Raw genomic sequence first — 25,464 nt, forward strand, 5'->3', positions numbered from 1 at the left:
TTTGTGCTTTGTAATTGCCTTCGGGTGTTAAGTACAAATAAATTATTATTATTATTATTAACATAATAATGACATATGGATTATTAAAATCTCTAGTACTTCTTATCACAAAACCTAGAGATTTGAAAGCTTCATTGACAACCTTTTCTATATGTGTGTTAAAACTATATCTCATTAAATATTTTAGGGGTAAGTCTCATTAACTATTCTTTGGGCTATATTTCATTAAGCATTCTGTGTAATGTAGTCTTGGATATGTTATAATAAGAAGCTTGGAGAGGGTGTACTTCAGCATCAGTTTCATTCTAATAGGGTGCGTAGTTATCGTGTAACATCAAGTTTTGAGTTTGTGAAAAATTCTCGAAAACTACACATGAGACTTGGTACATATCTCTCATCTTTGAACATACAGGTATTTTCAAGTTAAACGTTGATGATAATGTAAATTTTTATAAAGACACACCCTTTCGAAATTTTCCCCTCCGTTCAGAATACATATTTACCAATTTGGTCTAAAGGGATTGGGAGACAATGCATTGAAAGAACTGACTTCCCTTATTAACAAGATCTATCTGAGTGCAGAACAGCCAAAGGAATTTCTGGATGTTACAATGATTGCATTACCCAAGAAAAAGGAAACAAAGTAGTACAGCGATCATTGAATTATTAGACTGATTTCCCACACTGGAAAGATAATTGCGCGCATACTGAACAGACGACTGGAAAATAAGATAGAAGAAACTATTGGGAGTTAAAAGAGAAAGCTAAAAATCGAGAAACATGGAAGAAACATTTCCAGGTCCAAACTGAAAATTAAGAAGAAGAAAACACAAAAAAAAAACTAATTAGTCCCAGGACCTGCCAATAGGCAGAATACTTAATAATAATAATAATAATAATAATAATAATAATAATAATAATAATAATAATAATAATAATATTCTATCTGTTCAATATCATGAATTTAGATCCTATACATAACATTGCAAAGACAATATTAATGAATTCTTATATCAATTAAGCGAATGAGTGTTTTACTTATCGTAGTTACACCCTTTCGGCTAATGGAGGCGGATGCTTAATAAATGTGAATGTTTATGAAATAATTGGTAGTATGAAAATGTGGAAGGAAACGGAAGAACCGAGTAACTCTACGTTGTCTATCACAGAACCACGCGGCTAGACTCGAATCAGGAACCCTCATACCCAGTGATGAAAATTTTCCGGAAAATTTTGAAACGGAAAATTTACCGGAAAATTTTCCAGAAAATTTTCCGGAAAATTTTCCGATTCAAAAAACATACTCCACTTATTCCTACATCGTTCTTTAGCCGTGATGTGAGGTGGAAAATTTTCTTCTCTATTTTTCCGGAAAATTTTCCGTTCTTAACAAATATCAGTGATCAAGTAACAATTCCTCAGTATTCATAAACTTGATTGAATTCATATATAGAAATGTTAAAAATTGAAAGATCGTTTAAAGAATCTGAAAATTTTCATGGCTCAGACAATTTTCAGTACTATATAGGAACAATGAAACAAGTTTTCATGAATCGAAAAATTGTCTATAATGTACAGACGAAAATTTTCCGGAAAATTTTGAAACGGAAAATTTTCCGACTCAAAAACATACTCCACTTATTCCTACATCGTTGTTTAGTCGTGATGTGAGGTGGAAAATTTTCTTCTATATTTCTCCGGAAAATTTTCCGTTCTTAACAAATAGTGATCAAGTAACAGTTCCTCAGTATTCATAAAATTGATTGAAATTATGTATAGAAATTTTAGAAAGTGAAAGATCGTTTAAAGAATCTGAAAATTTTCATGGCTCAGACAATTTTCAGTACCATGTAGGAACAAGTGAAACAATTTTTCATGAATCGAGATATTTTCTGTCTTGTATGGAAAAATTGAAGAACTTTTTCTGAGTCGGAAAATTTTCATCATTTTGAAGCAAAAAGTAAAACAACATTTTGTGAATCGGAAAGTTTTATTGCTCTGCAGAAACAAGTGAAAGGAATTTTTATGAATCGGAAAATTTTCATCATGATGTAGAAACAAGTGAAAAAACATCATAATCCAGACAATTTTGGATATTATGTATAGTGATGTTTAGTGGAAAATTTTCCACTAATTTAACCACACATTCAGCTATAAAATTCAATTCCTGCAGAGGAAAGTTAGACAGTAACAAATTATCATTTTCCAATTAGCTTTCGGAAACCAGAAAATTTTCTAATATTTCAAGTTGGGAAGTAAAAATATACAGTGTTTCTCTTTCTCTCTCTCTCCCTCTGTGTGTGTGTGTCTGTGTGTAAAGTGCAGGGAACATACATCGAGTGCAGGGAACATGCTTTTAGAACGTAGCGCTAATAGTGCTGCTTTTTATGTTTCTTCTATTATTTTATTGGAAGAACAACTACACAAATCAGCTTCCTTATTAGTTATATTTCACTTTCTCTTCTGATTGAATATATGAATAAGTAAATAAATGTTTATTTCCAGAAAATGGTCAGTATTTGCTTTCATGAGTTACTTAAATTTGAATTTTGGGTAGTCAAAAATTTACAGTATGAAATTTATATTATATCTACTTATTTATAAATGTTGCAGTATGTAAATCTATAAAAGTAGTAAAGCTATGAGAAAACCGTCTTATGCGTATTAAACTGTCGAAATCTAATATTGTAAGATCAAAGGTGGATTCTGAGGGAAGAACGCATTGAAGTTTTTGAAACATTCTTGAAATCGTTAGATTTTCACTTCATGAAACTTTTTAAGACAATATTTATTACCAATAAATTTTACGGCTAAACAACGATATAGGAATAAGTAGAGTATGTTTTTTTATGAATCGGAAATATGCATGACTTTTAATAGATTGAAATTTTAAATAATAGAATGGGATATTTGTACTCTACGAACTCAATGTGTGTTCTCTGCACTTTGCACACACACACACACACAAACAGAGAGAGAGAGAGAGAGAGAGAGAGAGAGAGGAGTTGAAGCGAGTTGATTTTGAGTTTAACGTCCCTTTCAGCAGCGAGACTATATAAGACGGGACCAACTGATTAACGTGGAATCCGAACTACATGAGCTTCCGCTGGGAATCTAAGCCAGGTCTTCCATGCCAAAGGTGCGTATGCTAAGCGCTTAGCAATGAAGGAGCTCGCAGATGAAGAGAGAGAGAGAGAAACATTGTGTAAAATTTTACTTTCCAACTTGAAATATTAGAAAATTTTCCGGTTCCCGAAAGCTAATTGGAAAATTATAATTTCTTGCTGACTAACTTTCCTCTACAGAAATTCAATTTTGTAGCTGAATAAGCAGTTAAATATAGTGGAAAATTTTCAACCTAACATCACTATACATAATATCCAAAATTGTCCGGATTATGAAAAGTTTTCATTTGTTTCTACCTCGTGATGAAAATTTTCCGATTCATAAAAATTCCTTTCTTTTGCTTCTACAGAGCAATAAAACTTTCCGATTCACAAAAAGTTGTTTTACTTTTTTCTTCAAAATGATGAAAATTTTCCGACTCAGAAAAAAGTTCAATTTTTCCATACAAGACAGAAAATATTTCGATTCATGAAAAATTGTTTAATTTGTTCCTAAATAGTACTGAAAATTGTCTGAGCCATGAAAATTTTCAGGTTCTTTAAACGATCTTTCACTTTTTAACATTTCTGTACATGAATTCAACCAATTTTATGATTGCTGAGGAATTGTTACTTGATTACTGATAGCTTTTTAGAACGGAAAATTTTCCGGAAAAATATGGCGGAAAATTTTCCGGAAAATTTTCTGAAATGGAAAATTTTCCGCGGAAAATTTTCCACCTCACATCACTACTCATACCAGGGGTATACGTTGTATGACAAGTACTGAGAAATGCTGTCGTATCATGTTGTCATATAAGTTGAAGTAAACATGTACAGCTTTTCAAGATACGCCACTGACTGAATCAAATGACTATTTGGCGCGATCCGAAACGCTGTGGATAAAGGATTGTGTGAAACCTGGATCGTAACTACCTGAGGACAGCAGGGGTTGAAGATCCACATCGCTGTAGATAAAAAAGCACCCCCATTTGACACGTACCGTAAACCACGCGGATAAAACCAGCCTAATGCATTTAAGATTCCATGTGAGGGTTAAAAAAAAACTACAATCGCACAAGCGGTCAAGTTGGTTAATGTAACGTTGATATCTCATTGGGATGAACGCATTAATTACTTAATCTCTATTGACATAGACATAAAATGTCTACCTGAATACAGAATAATCATATGATGAAATATTAAAGAAATTAGTAATGAAAATTATTTTTTAATATTTGATTGAGTGGAAAATTTACAAATTTCATCTAACTTAACAACAGCGTTTCTCTCAGACATGTTTTCTACGGAGGGGGGGGGGGGGAACTGCCAATCCCAAGCTGTGAGAGTTTTTTTTCCCGGAGGAGACCAAAATATTATGTCTATAATATAATAATAAATAGAACAGTACCGTGTGAATATAACAAGGCACCTCTGAATACTAAATGCGCTTCCCGGAACATTTCTTCTGAATAACAATCACTTAAAACCTATACGGAAAAACCAACGACAATTAAGATGAATGATTAAAGTATAATCAAATGTACATGGAATTTCGTCTAACGATCTTATATCCTTATCCAATTCCAACGATATAAACAACAGAACCAGAATTAGAGACGCAGAGTGGTGCCGCGGTGGCTCAGTGGTAGAGCGTTCACCTCTGGTGCTATGGGTCCTGGGTTCGATCCCAGCCCCCGCCATGTGAACTTTGTGGTGGACAAACACCGTGTGCGTGGGTTTTCTCGGGGTTCTCCCGTTTCCTCCCACTTTCTTCATTCCACTATTTCATTCATTATTCATCATCACCGTCTCCTTTAGCCTAACCGGCATAACCGTGGGACGTAAAACTCAAAGATTTCATTTCACAGACGCAGAGCCCCTAGATAGTTAAAACAATCAGTGCTCCCTGTTTGGTAATCTCGCAATATATAATATACACATAATGTACTTCGCTTATTTAGTTTGTATATAACCAGAGTTAGAAATGAAGTGGACAAATACGTTATCCAATCTAACACACGAGACGCGTTCGGAAAGTAACCTCCGATTGCTCACTGTGCGCGAAGCAGTGAGGGCACTGCTACAATCTTTACACAGACGTACGCGTTAGATCAGTCAGCATTCAGCCGTGGTAGACAAGGGCGCTGATCCTGGGAGGGCCAGGGGGCCCCCAATTGTATTTATGAATATACAATATTTGGCATAATTTGAGTGCAATTAGTCTTTAAATCTTCACATACATACCTTCTGCATCTGAATGCTGCCACTTCCCAAATTTACAGAGAAATCGGCGCCCTTGGTGGTAGACTGAAGGTTTTCTGATCACTAGTGTGCTGCAATAGAAGACCCCGTTGAGTGCGAGATGCGAGTTGTTATACGTTTTCTTACGACAAAACAATACTCGGCAGCAGTTTTTCATCAGGAACTTTATGCCGTATAAGGAGTGAAGGAGTCGTTCGTGAATAGGTTCGGTTAAACGTGGACGAACAAATATTCATGACGAAGCGAGGAGTGAGTCACTGATGAACACGTTCAGAAAATTGGTGGAAAAGTTCGTGAAAATCAACGTTTCACAATTTCGGAGATTTCCGATGAATTTTTACACATTTCCAGGACCGTGTTATATGAACTCAGCGCTTTGGTGATCATGAGGAGCTGAAAGATGCGGTCACAGGCTAGCTCAAGGCACAAGCGGAACATTTTTTATGCTGATGAAATTTCTAAGCTAGTGCAGAGATATGATAAGTGCTTGAATGTTTATGGGAACCATGTTGAAAAATAGAGCAAAGTAGTTTTCAGATATAAAAAATTCTTCTTATGTACTTTAGTGTTTCTTTCTTAATCAATCGGAGGTTACTTTCCGAACGGTCCTCGTATAAAAGTGAAAGTGACTATATGACTCAATAACTCTTGAATCACCACACCGATCTATATCAAAATTTCAACATAGATGAGGTTTGGGCCTGGGATTGATTTTACCATTTTATATTGACGGTGCAACTTAGGGCAGGGGGATATATTTAACATGATCGAAATGACCGATATTAGTATCAAATCCATAGTTTTCGGGCTCGTTGAGATGAACAGTGACACTTCCGATGCCGTTTAAATCCCAATTCAGCCTCCATTGTTTTTTTATGTCCAAAATGAAACGTACTCTCCACGTGCGAAGAACGGGCAATCTGCTACTCAGTTTTGGAAAATTATCAAAGCTTGTTTTTACTTGGTATTTAGTTTCACAAAAGCAATTTCTGATTATTAATAATCAGTGTTGGGTAAGTTACTTATAAAAATGTAACGCGTTACAAGTTACTTTACTTTCTCTTAAAATGTAACGCGTTACTTGCCCCAAAAAAGTAACTGTTACTTTATTTTGAAAGTAACGCGTTATTAACGCGTTACTTTTAGGTCGGAAACTTTGAATATGTGAAAAAATCTTATTACTTCAATTTTCCGTACTACTATTACTACCGCTATTTTATTATTATTATTATTATTATTATTATTATTATTATTATTGTAATTGCACGTTCTGAATTGCTTTATGTAAATGCAGGGAGAAGTTTTTACTTGACAGCTATATGAATATTTTCATATAATGTAACATTGACCAAAATGCCCTACTGCGTTACTCATAGGGATGGGCTACGGTGATAAGACGTACTGATTTTCACAGTACAGTACTGTTTTTCAAAGAGCTGTCCTGCGTGTTGCGAAGACGCCTAGAAAGTGGAGAAATATCCTCCTTTTAAATGTTCTGCGAAATGTCCAAAGTTAATTTATTTGCAATATCTTAATGTTTCATTCTTTATTCACATTTTGAATCAAAGGCATTCTTTTCCTGAATGATGAACCGCTGTGTTTTTTAACACTCCTCAAAAGACTAGGGATGGAGAATAATCAACAAACCATTTTTTTTTTTTTTTTTTTTTTACAATACATTCATTGCTTTTACTGAGAAGGGCTTGTTGAGATACCGGTAAGGTAGGAAAAAGTTTATTTTTCAACTTATGTTAGTGATGATCAAGTTAAGTACCTGTAGAAGTTTCCTCGTGCCGGTCTAAATTTTCTCTCATTTCTTAAAATAATACCACGCTTCGAAAATCATTTTTTTTTTTTTTTTTTTTTAGCCCAACACGAAGTTTCACTGTATGTTCATAAAAATAAACCATTTTGTCATTCATCAAAGCATTTGGAGTTGTGTTGAATTCCTGGAATACTTTAGTTCAGTGCTTCTTCTTTCTTAAAAATTTTGATTAACTTAAGGTTAACATGAAATGAAGTAAGGATATGCGTATTGCCGACGCAGTAAACTACCATATACTATTATACCTGTGTCCTATTTTTCGTTTGTTAGAATCTGGTCACTCTAGGATGGACGAGTTGTTTTGAAACTCAATTCGACTAGAAACAGACATCTTTGGGCTCGACTCGAGAAATTTCCACCAGCTCGACTCGAATTCGGGTCGAGTTTCAAGTGGAATCGAGCCAAATCTGGTGTGTAGTTTCGAGTACTCTCTTCAAGTATCTTGCATAGACAATATAGGTTATTAATGATATTATTATTGTTATTATTATTATTATTATTATTAATTATAACAACACTGTGTTTAAACATGAAAGGTAGGCGGTTTGCATTTGAGTACTAAACTAGTTGATTGCCAACCTCAGTAGTCGTGAAGCCTAGGAGTCAAGGACATTGTTCACGAGCTTCTGAATTTAGGTTGAGGGTCTAGGTTGAGTATTCGGCCTCGAGTCAAACATTGTTAAAAGTTATAGGCACTGGCCAAATATCTTCAAAACTGCTCGGCCCAGGTTTAGAATTGTCAACGACTTGAGCAGCTCGGCTCACAGCTCATTCACTATCGACCCGAACCGAGAAGTGAGCCGAGTCAACAGCTCACCCAACCGAGTCGGCTAGAGCCTTCGGCCCAGATGAGCCGAACCGAGCAAATGGCTCATCCCAACCAAGCCAGCTCGAGCCGATGGTTTACCCCAAGAGAGCTGGCTCGAGCTATCAGCTCAGTTGAGCCGAGCCGGTCTCGATATTGAGACAAGAAGAGATGCGAGCAGTGTCCCCTCTCATGAGCAACACTAAAAATATTCAATATTACTGCTTAGCTTACATTTCTCATGGCTTACGCTTTCCAGTGTAATCAGGCCATGATTTCAAAACGAGTTAAAATGAGTGAACCATTTATCAAACTCAACTTGACTCGAAACTAGACGCTAAAATCAGTGAGTCGTCTCGGAACTAGACTCGACAATATTACCTTCGACTCAACTCAAAACTCTACTTGAATCTGAGTCGAGTTTTAGCTCGACTCTTGCCCATCAATATGCGTTAGAAAAAATGATTGCTTATTATTCTTTTGCTAAACTAATTATTTAATAATAACAATGTTATGTAATATCGAAATTACAGAATATTGAGAAACATTACACTACAACTAATAAAATGAGAACACATTAACTGAACGTGAATGAAAACTTGCCAGTAATTCAAAAATCGATACATGCTTTTTAAAGCTAGTTGTTCCAAACTCTATAATCCATTGGATTCTAGGATTCGCAAACTGATCTGAAAGAACTCCAATATTGCAAACCATCAACAAACCATTTTCTAGTAATAAAGTAGGCCTGCTCATCAGAACAGAGTTTATTTAGATTAACCCCTTACTCTATATCGTTAATTATGGTACCCTAGTTGTTGACAAAATTTCCCACTGGGGCACTACTTTACTTTTAAATTCTGTCCATCATAATCTTCAGCTTTTAAGAAGAAGTATCTTCCAAATGTTCGAACGGTAAAATATTTTCGTTCTCCATCTTTATAAAAACAACACCAATCAAAGTAAAATAGACTATCGGTAAAATTGGACTCGTAGTTCACTCAATGAATGGATTGGAGCTGTCAAAATCTATGACAAAACTTTCTAGGTGCTTGCAATCAGTACACGTGATTTCCCTGAGGCTGTCCTCATCTTCCAAAAACAGCAAGTGGTACTATGATCTTATCTGATTCTTTGAGTGCCGGTGACTGACTGTCGGCCAGTGACATCGTTCATGCTCCATTACCCCATTCCGAGAAATTTACTTACAAGAAAGAAACGTTTGTTTTCGAAAAATAATATACATATATTGTAGTTACCATCCGAAATGTAACGCGAAAAAAGTAACGCAAACTAGGTACGTTACTTAAAAATTTGTAACGCGTTACCGTTACAGTTACTTTGGAAAAAAATGTAACGCGTTACTAGGAAGCGTTACCTAAAAAGTAACGCGTTACTTGCGTTACGTTACTTCCCAACACTGTTAATAATGTAAGTTTATTTAAAATTATTTCTATCATTATAAGCATTTTGTAATTGTGTGTTTTGTTATTAACAAATACGCATTGTATTAAACAGCGCAATATAAAATTATGCGTGCAGCTGTAGTTTTGGCGCACCACTAGAAATAATTGTTGAAAAATTGCGCTGGGCGACATGAAAATATCTCACTTGGCATAGATAAAATTCAAGGGGGCTACCAGGAATAATTGTTGAAAAATTACAATTCTTCTTCGATTTGCGTATAAATACGGCTTTCGGATGTACGGCATAACAACTAAAGTGCCAAAACACAAACCAACCTGTACTAGGTGGCCATTTAAAGAGCACAAATGCTATGTAACAGAGTCATATAGGGCGAAGCTGGTGGGCCCGTGCGATATCGCGTCCGAAGGGAGTAGGCGCGTCAGCGATGGTAGGTATACACGTGAGCGATGACTAAAAAAGAAGTGTATTTTGGCATATATGCGAGTTTCAATAGCACTTGTCATGGTTTTATACTAGTAACGTTCCACTTGTAAACATAAAATACAGCGTCTATACGCTGTGCAGAAATATACCGCCGGTGGAAAATAATATCTAATAGAAATTGAAATGAAATCTTTCAGTTTTATGTCCCACGACTATACTGGTTAGGCTAAAGGAGATGATGATGACGAGAAATGAGTGAAATAGTGGAATGCAGCTAGTGGGAGGAAACGGGAGTACCCCGAGAAAACTCACGAGCACGGTGTGTGTTTACCACAGAGTCCACACGGCGCTAGCTGGATCGAACCAAGGACCCCAAGCACCGGTGGTGAACGTTCTACCACTGAGCCACCGCGCCCCCAAACATTTAATAGAGTCATCTTTAACATGCACTCACTTATTTTATCCACCGTAAAGCACTTGTAATGATTTTACACTAGTAACCCTACACTTGTAAACCTGAAATACAGTTTTATTACTTTCTATATAATTTGGCCGCCTGCAGAAATATGTTCCTGAATATATCTTTTCATACGAAGTATTCAATTTCACCTGTAAATCTTTCAATATTGTGGTGCGCCAAAATTACAAGGCACCAAATTATGTAAAATTCTAAGTATCACCATGATGCTCAATCTTTAAAAATATTAACAAAAACTTAAAAAAAAAAAAAAAAAAATCCTATACACACAATAATTTCAGACCAAATATTGAAAGCCACAAGCTCCAATACAAGCACATTTTCATTGTATAAATACTTCAGTTTATTTCGTGATAGTCAATCATTGTAATGGTCTTTAAAATATATATTTTACAAAGTTATTACAAAGGATGTAATATTTAGCAAATCATAGTCTATCAGAATTAGGCAGAGAGAGAAAAATCACTAAATTCATCGAAACTCCAAAGCAAACATTTACAAAGTTACTTTAAAAAAAAAAAAAAAAAAATCAGATGTAATTTTGGCACACCATAGTTTTTGAAAGATTTCCAGGTGAAATTCAATACTTTGCTTGAAAAAAAAAAAAAAAACGTTTATAAGGAGCAAATTTCTGCAGGCGTCAAAATTAAACACAAAGTAATACAGCTGTATTTTAGGTTTACAAAAGTGTAGCGTTACTAGTGTAAAATCATTACAAGGACTTTTCGACGGATAAAATAAGTGAATGCATATAAAAGATGGCTCTATTAGATGCTATTTTTCACCGGTGGCATATTTCTTCACAATGTACAGAACCTGTATTTTATGTTTACAAGTGGAGATCTGCCCTTACAATTGTGAAGGTGTGACAAAGCTATTGAAACTAGTATCATTACCAAAACCCGCTTCTTGCCACTACTCTCGCTTCTACGCATACTTACTATCGCTAACGCGCTTACTCCCTTCCGACGCACACCCGCGTAGGCCCAAAAGCTTAGCCCTGTACTGACTCGGTTAGGTAGCACTCGTGCTTTTTAGTGGCCACCCGGTACATGTTAATTTGTAATTTTTGCACTGTAGTTTTTATTCTACAGATCCGGAAGCCATATTTACACGCGAATCGTAAAAAAATTCTAATATTTCAACAATTACTTCTGGTGGCCCCTTTAATTTTATCTATGCAAAGTGAGATATTACCTAAAAGGTTTCCACTGGGCGATATGAAAATAAGAAGCAGCAAATTACTGAAAGAATTATAATTTTTCAGCAATTCTTACTACTGTTGCGCCAAAAGTAAACCTGTAGGAAACACAAAAAACTAATCGTTCATACAAGGACTGCACTCAACTAATAAATTTCCTGATTTTAATCAACATCATCAATTACGTAAAATATAATCTCGTTAACGTATTCTCTTTTAACTTTAAAAATGTCAAAACTTAAAATAACATAAGAAACTTACACTGTACAAACACACGCTTATACACAGGTACGTAGCCAGGATTTCGTGAAGGATGGGGGTGGCCGTGACATGAAATACTGTGGTTATCACAACAGGGGCTCGATCATTCCCAACTATTTTACTGGAACATATATTGGTTCGTTCAGCCAGGATTTCGTGACGTTGGGGGGGGGGGGGGGCGTGACTTGAAATTCTGAATGTCCAGGAGCTCGATCAATCTAAACTACTTTACTATCAACATATATTGGTTTCTTAAGACAATAAAATGAGGATATGTTGTTAAGTATTTTAATAACAAACTATGAGAAATCTCGAGTAAAATAATTTTAAAAAAGCACGTATTAAAAAGATTTTACAATATTTACATTCTTCCTCTGTTCATTCAAATATAACAATTTTTCTTTCATTATGACCCCAACTATTTTAAAAAGCACACATTCACTATTGTAAAAAGTACGTACTGAATAATGTCTTGTAAAATATTTTACAATATCTGCGTTCCATTTTCTGTTGAACCAAATGTTAATAGAACTTTCTTTCCATATTATATATATATATATATATATATATATATATATATATATATATATATATATATATATATATATATATATATATATATATATATATATATTTGTTTTTATTGTTCCGTCAACTACTGTCTGTTCCACTGAGAGGTTAAGGCAGCAGTAGAAAATTGTTTTTGAAGTAACATGTTTCATACTGCAAGGATGCGGTGACGAAAATTTATGATAAAAAAAATGCCACGTTGTTACACAACGGTACTATATTTTCAGAAGCTTGAAATCTCCCTTGAAATCCCCCTGACTAATATCAGAAATTCTGAGAATTCCATAACTCTTCTAAAAATTCTGAGAATTCCGTATCTTTTCTAGAAATTTCAAATTTCCTGACTCTTCCAGAATATCTCGCCCACCTCGCCACCATGTATTTCAAGTAGTGCTCTCAACGGGTCGGGTCGGGTCGGGTTGAAGACCGACCCGACCCGACCCGTGACCCGACCTGATGACCCGACCCGACTCGACTGACCCGAACCGTGATCCGATCTGATTGACCTGACCCGATAACCCGACCCGAGCTGACCCGGTTGACCCGACCCGACAACCCGACCCGAGCTGACCCGATTGACCCGACCCGACAACCCGACCCGAGCTGACCCGATTGACCCGACCCGAATCCCGAACTGACCCAACTGACCCGACCCGAGTTGACCCGACTCGAATTGACCCGATCCGAGTCGGGTCACGGGTCGGGTCGGGTCAACCCGACCCGATTGAGAGCACTATGGTCACGACACTGGGTGAACGCCAAAATGCACTCACATTGGGAAACTAGTTTTAAAAGCATAATTTTAGAAAATAAAGCATAAAGCATAATTTAAAACATATAGCACAATTCTTGGAAAATTCTCTTTAACTGAAAGTTTAACATACTGTGTTAATATTTTTTAAAGCCAATATTTACAATGCAAAATCATTGTGAACATAACAATGCAACAATGAAAAGCTTATTTTCATTTCTGTAAACTTTTCGGTGTAATCCTTTGATGTGGAGAAAAGAAAGTAAAAGAAGAAATTTTTCCGCCAACAATGAATAGTATGCAAGAACTCCATACTATATTGTTACAGTGACGACGCCAGCTTAGGGGGGCAAAGGAGGGGCACATACGTTTTCGGGGGGCGGCTATTTGCCATACCAAAAATGACATATTTATTACGTTTGACTTATTTTACATTACATTGTGTATTTCGTTGCTGTTTTTATGTTAGATCTATATGATTATAAATTAAACTTATTTCAAATAAAATTTGTAACTAACAAATAAGTAACGTCTGCACATGAAATATTTTTCAATGAAACTTTTGAAGCCTAAACAAAAATTAAATTACTTTCGCCTATGCTACAAGTAACACATTCGTCTATATGCTACGTATCTCTCTCTCTCTCTCTCTATATATATATATATATATATATATATATATATGTAGAGAGAGAGAGCCAGAGAGAGAATTTACGAGGAGCTGCTGAAAATGTCGTAGTCCAATCCAGAAGGAGTGTAGGTACTAGGTAGAAAAATGAAACCGTAGTTTAGAAAAACATATCTCTGTGTGTACAAATATAAATTTTCATATTAATAATGAAATTCTTATTGTTTCTCAGGCCTCTGAAGTGATTATGTGTGCCTAAACAGATAATTTCACGAACATCCAGATCCTTACTGTTATAACATTTTTGTTCCAGCAAGGAAAGTCACCGAAGTAAATTAATTAGGAAATCAGTGAAACACCACGGGACTCTCCTCCGTTATATATAGTGGTGAAGAAGTAAGTGGCTTAGTATAAACGTAGCAATTTCTCAACAAATTATGCTTTGCATCCAGGATGATTAAAAACAATGACTCTTTCTGGAATCATGGATGCAATTTGTGACATTATTCTTGAAAATTGCAGCATTTCAGCCAGTGGTGGATATAGCCCGGGGCCGGAGGGCCTAGGCCACCACAGTTTTTGTGTGACAAAAATAATTTAAGCTATTTATATTCATTATAGTCTGAGGTCTGCAACCCGCTTTCTCAGTTTTTACCTTCTCAGCAAAACTTATGTCAGAAATTCTGGGCATTTCTTTGGAACTCGTCGGTAGCATAATTCAGAATGGCTTGGGTATGCGCAAGTTCTCGGCATAATGGGTTCCCAAAATATATGTCAGGAAAATAAAAGGGTAACGGCATTAAGAGAAGTATTCTTCCAATTTGACCGAAATGCTGATCAATTTCGCTGACGAATAGTAACCATAGATGAAATATGGTTGTACCACTATGATCCTGAATCGGAACAACAGTCAATGGAGTAGTAGCACTCATTTCTCCATCGCCCCAAGACGTTCAAGACACAGAAGTAGGTTGAGAATCTGTTTGGAACATTCTTCTGGTATAAGTATGGAGTGGTAGACTACCTCCTCAATGGTCAGATATTTGATCCAAAATCTCTACATTACTTACAAAACTGAAAGAAAAATTCAAAGTTCAACGCTGCGGAAAATGAAAAGAAAGGAATTCTGTTCCTTCAGGAGAATACACCTGTCCATCAAGCCCCTGCGAACATAACTGACATTGCATAATCTAGGATTTCAATGTCTAGATCATCATTCTTATTCCGCAGATTTAGCTCCGTCTAACTATTACGTGTACTTATTTCCCAAACTTAAACAACACTTGAAAGACGCCATTTTAGATCTGATAGGGGTAGTGCTACGAACAGTTGTGCGAGGAAATCTAGATTTTTTAAAGTTTTCTGCAAAAGCTGGAGCACTGTACAAGGTAGTATATTGACTCTCGGGGGAAGAGAAGAAGAAGCAAAACTTGACCAATCCACGTGCACTCCTTCTGGGTTGGGCTACGAATTTTTCAGCAGTTCCTAGTCAATATGGTAGACGTCACGTCAGTACTTTGAAACAAAATAAGTAAAGGAGCACTAGTATAAACCAATTACTAACTAAAGATCAGCACTCTGACAATACATTTTATTGGGAATCAATTTCATTCCATAATTTTATTATTATGATTTACAGGAAGGGAAAACACAACTCTTTTTATCTCCTTCAAAAAAATAAGCCCTGGTAGTTGCAAACTAAGCTGTTATAAGCACATCCTCTGAATATTGGAAGCCGAGAATAATGTTTCAGAAAAAAGAAGTTTTAAATAAAACAAAATATGAAACTGAAAACTTCAAACCTGGACAAATACAAACAAGTTACGTAACTGGTTTTACCTTTCTTTTGTTTCCAATCGAAGTTGATCCAATGAGAAGAAAACAAGTCGACCAAATCTACTATTGTTCGGTAGGCACAATTATTAAAAATCATAAGAAAGAAGTATAACTAAAATTTACCTCAAAAGGGGCTAAATTAGAAAACAGAAATATGCGTGCATACCCAGACGCTCAAAGAAAAAAGCTTGAGGATTAATCTGCCACATAGTAAATTCATGGAAAGTAGACTACAATTTGTCAATGAGATTGGTTATGATACTGATATATAATACTACATGAAGAATGTTTAAAGATTGTACGAGTCTGGGGGGCAGTCTAGGTGGCAGTCAGGGGGGCAAAAGTAGTTACTAGGGGGGCGCTCGCCCCCCTTGCCCCCCTCTGGCGTCATCACTGTATTGTTATGTTTACTTTTTGAACCTAAGCACTTTCTGTACTTTTTGGTGGCATCTTTTACTTTTCCTTTCCGTATATATGTACCTGTAAGGCGCACACAAATGATAGAAAAAATTTATTCGAGCAAAGCACATCTCTTTACAATGAATTAAGTAGAAAGTTCATTAAATATGAGAGAAACTAGTTGCAAAAAAAATCAATAAATAGATCAAGATATTTAGAATATTTGATGTATAATAAATATACATTATACATGATTAATGTAAAATAATCATTGAAATTAACATTAAAGCATAATTTAAAAAGGCATAATTAAACAAGAAATAAAGCATAATGTGGGTTGCTCTAACAATTAAGTTGTATGAAGACGAGAAGAAAACGAAAGCTGATTCCTTAACGAATTTCGTTGATCTTCTTTGTGTCTACAAAAATGCATTCCTAGAAACCTACAAGCTAGGTATCATCTCTGTGATTATATCAGTTTCTAGTGCTACATGTGAAAGGTCATTCACTTCTTTGAAAAGATTAAAGACTTGTATACGCAAGTCAATGACTCATGATAGGTTGAAAAACTTAGTGTTACTTTATATTGAGAAGAAAATTGCTAAATCGTTAGATCTTTAACAAGTTGTGGATATGTTTGCTGCTGCCCACACGAATAGAAAGATCCTCTTCAAGTAGAGGCATGAACCTATAAGTTATTTTCTTTACCTGTAAAAGTGTATTTGCTTCCACTTAAGTCAACCAGCTACACATATTTTAAGCGCCATGATTAAATAACTATTTACTTATATTAGAAATCAATTGCATTAATGAATCCTAGTTGTTTGAGGCAGTGGCGTAGGGAAGGGGGGCCCGGAGGGGCCGGGCCTTCCCCCAAAGGGGTCCGACAATGTACTTTGGTACTTTGATGTTTGTAATTTTTTTATATATTTTTTTGTTTGTAATTTTTCTATATGTACCTATAACAGCACTTGGGCCCCCCCAAACACACATCCTGGCTACGCTACTGGTTTGAGGTACTAAATTCTTATATTTTCACTGTTTTCCAAAGAGTAAAATCATGAACAATAAAGATGGAAACATTCACCTTGAATATACACACACACAACACACACACATATATATATATATATATATATATATATATATATATATATATATATATATATATATATTGGAGATGTCCCCCTCAAAATCCTCTTGGGCCCTTCATTGCCCCCTCTGAAAAAAACTCTAGCTACGCTACTGGACACCATGCACCAGAGATGAATTCTCTACCACTGAGCCACCGTGGCCCTGCTTGGGCTTGGTCGTCCATATCCAATCTCTCTTTTGGCGTTGCTTAAACAACTTCTAGTTTTGTTCTAAATCCAGACTCCATATTGGCGTAGATATTAATATTACAGTCGATTGGTAAAATCAATCTTCCACATTTAAAAATTAAAGTACACACAAGTACAAAAATAAGCATTTATCATAAAAATATTAGCTGCAAGTGTTCAAAATAGATTTATGGTTTCTATAAAATCAATTGAAAATTGCTATTTTTAATTAGGCAGCTAGTGACAAACAGCAGCTTTCGACTCCAGCCGAGTCTAAACTCAACCTAAACTCAGTTGACCAAAGTGAACTGACCCGACTGACCCGACCCGAGTGACCCGACCCGAGCTGACCCGATTGACCCGACCCGACAACCCGATCCGAATAACCCAACCCGACCCGAGCTGACCCGATTGACCCGACCCGACAACCCGGCCCGAATAACCCGACCCGACAACCCGACCCGATTAGCCTGACCCGACAACCCGACCCGAGGTGACCCGACTGACCCGACCCGAGTTGACCTGACCCGACCCGTTTGAGAGCACTAATTTCAAGTAATACAAATCTCCTTATAAGAAAGAGTAACCAAAAGCTTCCTGATTTTTAAAATTTTTTAACGTGATCCTTCTTTTTCTGATTTCATCTTTTCATCCTTTCTTAATTTTTTCATTTCTGTTCCGGCCCCGCCCCCCTTGGCTACGTGCCTGTTATACACACTTGTTAAATATTACTTCAATTCATGTTTCTGACTTATACACGTTCTGTTTTGCCATCTCAACGCAGTGATAAAAACCGCTAAAATATCTTGTAACACATTCTAGGTACGTACATTCTTTCAACATAAGCAATATAAATAATTTAAAATGCACCTTAAACTAATGCTACTAATCTAAATCTACTCCAATTGCTCTATAATATACAATACTATATTCCAATATTCCAAATACAATTTTAAAAAACAATATTGACCCAAATTAAGAATTATATATATATATATATATATATATATATTGGAGAGATTAAAGCCTCACCTACTTGGGTTATTAGAAAATACATGACACTAACTGCTTCAACTATCAGCATAGATCCTTTTAGAAATATTAAGTACCGCATTATCCACTTTAGTACTGTTTTTACAGTGTGCGGTAGAAATGGCAGGCGGAAAGACGATATCCTTCGCCCCCTTCCCCCCGGGATCGGCGCCCTTGCCACCTATCACAAGTTAGTGTGTATGTTCATTTTTTTGCACAGTCGTTTTTATAGTGTATGATCGCATGCGCATTTATACCTGCAAAAAATTGAAATGCAATGAAATCTTTAAGTTTAGCGTCCCACGATTATTCCCTTTAGGCTAAGGAAGACGATGGCTAAAGCAAGTACCGATAAACGATGATGGAACAATTAGTGGAATGATAAAGTGGGAAGAGGTGGGAGTGCTCGAGAAAACCCACTGAGACGTTGTTGTCCACCACAAACTTACAAGGCCGGGGATCGAAACAGGGAACCTACGCACCAGAAGTAAGCGATCTACTACTGAGCCACCGTCCCATTTATACCTGTAAGAGAAAGTCCTCGTGAAGGAAATCTGCCCCCATGAATGCAACTCACAACCTAGGGAACAATTTGTAAGGCACTACAAGTGAATTTTGTGAAGAAATTACTGCATATAAAGTAGCAGGTAATATAATAAAACGTAGGGCACATCAGTTTGAATACTTTTTATCAATCTGTACCCTATTATTTGGGGTACGCGAGAGTAATAACGTATTTTTCACGCTCGACCCTAGCCATACGTACTAAATACGTTTGTGATTGCAGTTTGCGACTGTCTAAACTTTCTGGTGCATTAATTGTGTATTATAGTAATAGAAGAAAATTGTCACTTTGTGTGTTGATAAAAATATACCGGTACTTATGTTTGGGTTATATTTCGTAAGAATATGAGGCATTTTTTTTTTATTTCTATCCTTAAAAATATGCATTTTGGTTATAAGGAAGTGAGTGAAGTTCCAAATTGGACCACTCGAGTATGACGTAATGTAAAATGGTATCATCATGGAGGTAAGATAGAACAAAACGAGTCCTGCGTGGCTTCTAACCCCCTTCGCTCGCTCAGTTATATTTCATATCGTAAATAAATTACTTTTTATGTATTATATATTACGTAGAAAAGTAAATGAGTATTATTTTTTAGCTTATTTTAATAATAAAAGTGTTACGAAAAAAATATTTAAAACAAATTTTAGCTCACACCAAAAGCAATTTCCATTACAAGCCCCTTGCACTAGCACACTTTTTTTTTTTACTAGTTTCTACTTAATTTTACTCGCTTTTTACTTGTTTTATTCGCTTTACCAGTAATTTAGAACGACAGGAACACGAACACAGAGACATCGAAGACAGTTAAAATTCCAAAGGCTCTTCAACTGGGAATCGAAGCCGGAACACCCGTACACCAAAGGTGCACGTGCTAGTAACTAGACTACGGGGAGGGTATGACATCTCGTGATTTTCTCCTGTCTACACTCTGCCACGAGCAAGGGCGCCGATCCTGGAGGGACGGAGGGGGCCCGGCCTTCCAAAGCTCATGTGGGCCCCCTATTGTATTTATGAATATACAATATTTGGCGTAATTTGAGTGCAATTTGTCTTAATATATATATATACCTTCTGCATCTGAATGGGCCCCCCAAATTTACAGAGAAATCGGCGCCCTTGGCCACGAGGACCGACAGCAAGAGGCGTTTGATTTTTATGTATGTATGCTACGTGGAGAGAAACGGATAACTCTAACCAATCAGAACCGCGCATTTAGCTCCTATGGCTACAGTCGAGCAAAATTAAAAAAGATACGGTAATAACAAGGTTCAACATCTTAGGGAATTACTTAACGCAAGAATTTTTTTTTTCTAATTTAACGGACTATTCTTAATGTATACCCAGGAGTGCACTATTTAATTTTTACATTCAGTTTACATAAATACTGTTTTTCTATCATCAATACCGTTTAGGCGAAAAGTGTAATACAAGAACTAGCCTTACTAAGCTAGAAAGATCGAACAGGAAGCGTTGCCATTGATACGAAAAACATTTTCATTGCATAAAGAGAAATATTTGCAATTATTGTGATCTTACATTTAAATCATTAAATAGTTACGAAGTTGGATAAAGGCAAAAGTAGTAAGTGAATCTTCTGCAGATCTTACATAATGTTTTTTCAAAATTAATTTAGACAAAGTTTGATAGTTGTTATTCCGTTGAAATAAATACAATTCCAAACTGTTATCTGAATAGTGAAACAGCGACTATTTAATTATATTTCTTAACGAAAATCGTCTAATTTAAAAACTAATAAAAAGAAACGAACTAATTCCAAAAAGCTAGTTAAGTAGGCTATGACGTTATTCCTACTTTCATTTTCATAGATATTCTAAAAATACAATCAAAATACCGTTTCAATATCCAAATAATCATTTCCATAGCATTCCATTTTAGGTAAACATGCTTATGTTCACTAGAAATTTCCCTCTTACAACGTTAAAAAGTATTTCATAGAGAAGTTGCATTACTGGATGTAGACTTAACAAACAAGGGTTTATTCTCTATTCGGGGGGCAGCAAAACTAGCTTTTAAAAAAAACGTATACAGCAGAAACGAGTTGTTGTTACGGAAGGGTAATTAATGTGTGAGTAATATCTGAAGTGAATAGAATAGAAATAATGTGTGTGTAATGGATGGAACACGAAATGTTGCCGAGAGGGGGGGGGCAAAACCAGGGAAAAAAAACACGCGGTTGCCCGTCTATACAAATCGTGAAGTTAAGTACAAAGTTAAACTTCAAGTGAAACACTTAACCTAACCTAACTGAAACTAACCAAAATTAGGCTATATTTAGCAAAGAAGTATAAATTTTTAGAATAAAAATTTGCCCCCCAAACGCAGAATTTATCCAATTAGGTTGTGCTAGGTGGCACCAAACAGCAGGAATTGAATCTAATCAAGTCAGAACGGGAGCATGGTAGCGTAGGGGCGCGTCGGCGATGGTGAATATAATTATAAACTACGATAGCCAAAAGAAACCACTTCATATATCATGAAACATGTATCTTGCATGTTACACAGCTCTGCGACACTTCTATGATCACTTTGTACATTGTCTTCATATAACACTTCATTTTATCATGGGTTGATTATGTAGTGTAACGTGGTAAAGACCACACTGCATTTTTGTATTTCTATCTTATTATACATGTCAGAGGTAAGATTTCGAGAGCTTATACGTTAGTTTTCCAAAATAACACTACAATTGTTCCGTCAATTTTTCAAATTTATGGTTACATATACTGGGAGAGCATCCCAATTTCAACTGATCTGCGTTACAAATAAGACAAAAAAAAAAAAGAAAAAGCGATGAGATGATAGTATCGATCTTCGGTGATTAATAAAAGGAAACCCACGTGCTAACCGTATCCCGTAACTGAGTAACTCATACTACAATCGCCACAGCAAAGAGACAACATAGACACATCGAATAACAACATTACGTCACTAACCAATCACAATGCGTGAATCATAACTTGTCAAACAAGATAGAATACGCTTTTTTAAAAGTTGATTGATAAGATAAGATAAGAGTTGATTTTTAGTTTAGCGTCCCTTTCAGCAGCGAGGCTATATGAGACGTGGACCTACTGATTAACGTGGAATCCGAACCACATGAGCTCCTGCCGGGAATCGAACCCGGGTCTCCCACGCCAAAGGCGCGTACGCTAACCGCTTAGCCACGAAGGAACTCTACTTTTTTTAAGTAGACTTCCTACACTTCGGAAAAAATCACCATTTTTACACTTCCAGGGTCATTTTGACCCACATATATTTAACAAGGAAACAGACTGGACGTATCTACTTTTTACGTTTTTTTTTTGTACTAGTGCTGTGAAGTGCACTAGTTTTGCGATTGATTAGTGTTTATACATGCCACTAATCAGTCGTAATGGTTAGGTTGGTTTTAGGTGGTTCGCACACAATCAATCAGGGGTTTAAAGTTTGACTTTCAGTCGTACAAAGTGGTTGGAATTGCACGTGAAGCTAGATGTCTTATAAATTATTACATGAAATTGTACAAAGTTAATCGAGTAAATATTGAATGAAATATAAAGCAAACAACGTTTAGTTTACCTTTCTTAGAAAAATAGCAATGTTTTTATATATTATACTAGTCAGAATTTTATTGCTTTGAATTTAAACATAATTTTTAATGACAATTGTGCTGGCTAATGCTCAACTAGAAATATGTACTAAATTTGTTCCTTCTTTCAATACTCTTGTACTATGTTCCTTTTAATTACTTCAAAATGTTCCTTGTACTTTCTTTGATACAACGTTACACATAGTCTTCGCATAAGGAAATGGTATGTGAAGAGCAAATATACTTCTGACAACGATAGCAACATGTTGAAGTTTTTCTGTCCTTAGAATATGGGCCAAACGGAACATATTTTTCTCTTTGGCTCTCCAACAGTCGTTCGTTGTTGTTTTTGACACATGTTGATTCCACACCTTATCAAAGCATCTGCTACAGTTCCTCTCAAATTCGGAATACAAGCTCGCCTTTCCATAAGAGGTTTCATCATTTCCTCTGCAAGTTCCTTCAGAAACATTCTGCGATAATCCGTGAGATTCGGTTCCAAATCTGGACATGTAGATGTGTACAAAGTGTCAGCATTTACAGTGGCTACTACATCCAACATGTTGAAGAATAATGCCAATGGCCAACGTTTTGTTTGTCTTTTGGCTGTGTACGTTCTAACTAGCTCGTCCAGTAAGTCACCACCACCTTCTGTATCATTATAAAATGTAATTATTTCAGATTTTCTCTTATTGCTTTTCTGGTCAATACTAGCGTCGTGATGGATTGAACAAAGAAGAAGAACACTGTTATTCTTGTTTGGAACAAAGCTCACAAATGTTACTTCAGGGAGAAACACAAATGTAGACAAATGTTTAGCAGGAGACTTGTCAGCAATCATGGTGGGAGGAACTTCCCTTCTGTGTTTACGTATCGTTCCAACTCGTGTAATATTTTTATCCAACAGTTGTTTAGCGAGAGGTAAGCCTGTAAAATAATCATCGGTGGTTATATTTCGGCCAGGATGTCCATTCAAAATAGCACTTAATTCCATGACAATACTGGCGGACAGATTAGTGTTTGTATCCCCCCAGGTGCCTTACCAGTATACACTATGCCCTTGTACGCATAACCAGATTTCGAGTCACAAATCCAATATACTTTTATCTTATATTTCTTTGGTTTTTGTGGCATATATTGAATAAAACCTCACCTACATTTGTAAGGTACTAACTGATCATCGACGGTAACAAATAACTTCGTCACCATAACTCTTGTACAGTTATATATTCCATACATAACTATTAGGTGCAAGGCGATCAATCTTACTTCTCACAGCCCTTGTACGTTTGTCTGCAAATCGAATCTTACAGAGAATGTTCAGGAAACGGTTTATACCCATAGTGGCTGTAAATCTGGGATTTGATCGAGAATCTAAAAATTGTTCTTTCACAGGTACATCCCAATTATTTTGAACACCAGCAAGTAATAGTACACCTAAGAAAACGGTCAGTTCGATGGTATCTACTTCTTTCCAGGCAATGCGCTTTCCTTGTGCAACCAATGTACCTTCCAAATTAGCACAAAGGCGAATTTCTTCCAGGAGGTTAGAGCTAAGGAAATAGTCAAGTGCACTTTTCGGTGTAGTCACAGTAACATAGTTATCAGGACCGGGATTGTTTCTTATAACATTATAGGCACGAGTCTTTGAACATTTAGGGGGACACTTGCTCCAAACAGTATCGTCCTTGGAAATATAATGTCTATCCGGTTCAGATGACATACGGTTTACAAAGCGAGTGGCAAGGGGAACGTCTTCTTCGCTATCACTTCCATTATGATATTCATCACTCGAGTCTGGCGTGACAGATTCCGAAGGAGACATTGTCATAGTTTCAAGTTCAGATTCGTCATCTTCACTTTCTTCTACAAGCAGCTCATCCAATATTTATTCTTCTGTCAAAGCACTCATTATGGATTTATGTATGAAATTCGACCAGTGAACCACAAGAAACTGTACACCTGAAACAAATATGGAAGTTCAGTGTAACAAACGATATTATTTTCTTCTTCTTCGTTTCTTTTTCTTTTATAAACATTTAATTACTCATTTTCACTTCGCTGCAACAATGATAAGCAATTTTCATTTATCAATGACTTTTTTGTTTCCCGTAGTAAGGAGAAAGATTTCAAAAAGCGTAAGGGTCAATCTGACCCACAAAGTGTAAAAAAGGGGTGTTTGTTAAATATCACGTAATAGAGAAACATTTGTACACAAAAATATTATTTCATACCAGCAATTATAAGCACAAATAATGATATGAGAACTCATAAAAGGACAACTGTAGAAAAGGTGTAGAAGGCAAGAAAAAATGAATTGAAATACTCGCAGGGTCAATTTGACCCTGGAAGTGTATCTAAGGGTTAAAAGTATATGTTAACCTGAGATAAAAAGATTCTTAGTGGAGTGAGAGAAACAATACAAATCAATGAATAAACACCAAAACTGACTTTTATATTGAAGTTATTTTAACACGAAGAAGTTAACGAAAGAGAAGTTACTAAAAAAAAAATTCTCTCGGAGTGTTTATTCCCTCAACAACAAAAACAAGTAGAGCCTTTCTATCTCAACTGTGCCCCTTCTGGCACTGCTGTCAATATGAGTTTTCGCATACCTCCCTCGAAAGAGGAGCAACAACATGCTGCGGCCAAGATCTTTCAATTGTTGGATGCGGAAGCGTTGCCACAATGAATTATTATTTCACGGACAGACCAAACGACCGAATGACACAAGGTTAATCGAGTAGTGAATGACATATTGCCAACCCAGCTGAAGTCATTGACTTGTTTTCCGTAAGCAAAGGGAAGGTATCATCCGCCAGAGGGCGGTGCAGTTTGGGGGAAAAGTCGCTAAATCTTGGGGATTCGACCTGCACGATAGCTACAAAAAATAATTTTTCCGATTGGCGACTTTTTTGGTGATTTTTAAATGACGATTTAGCTACTTACTTACAAATTTAGCGGCTTCTTGCTGCAAAC

The 25,464-nt window shown here is 36.1% G+C and overlaps 1 protein-coding gene across 1 annotated transcript in view; it reads left to right on the forward strand.

Moving 5' to 3' along the window:
* The first annotated feature begins 20,339 nt into the window (after positions 1-20,339).
* Positions 20,340-25,464, forward strand: part of LOC145663802 (uncharacterized) — a 107,073-nt gene continuing 101,948 nt past the window's right edge. The window contains exon 1 of the mRNA XM_081729891.1: positions 20,340-20,477. The gene's annotated coding sequence lies outside the window, so the exon portion shown is untranslated. The remainder of the gene's footprint in view (positions 20,478-25,464) is intronic.

Source organism: Thermobia domestica, chromosome 11, assembly GCF_964235325.1.
Source record: "Thermobia domestica chromosome 11, izTheDome1.hap1.1, whole genome shotgun sequence".
Lineage (NCBI taxonomy): Eukaryota > Metazoa > Arthropoda > Insecta > Zygentoma > Lepismatidae > Thermobia > Thermobia domestica.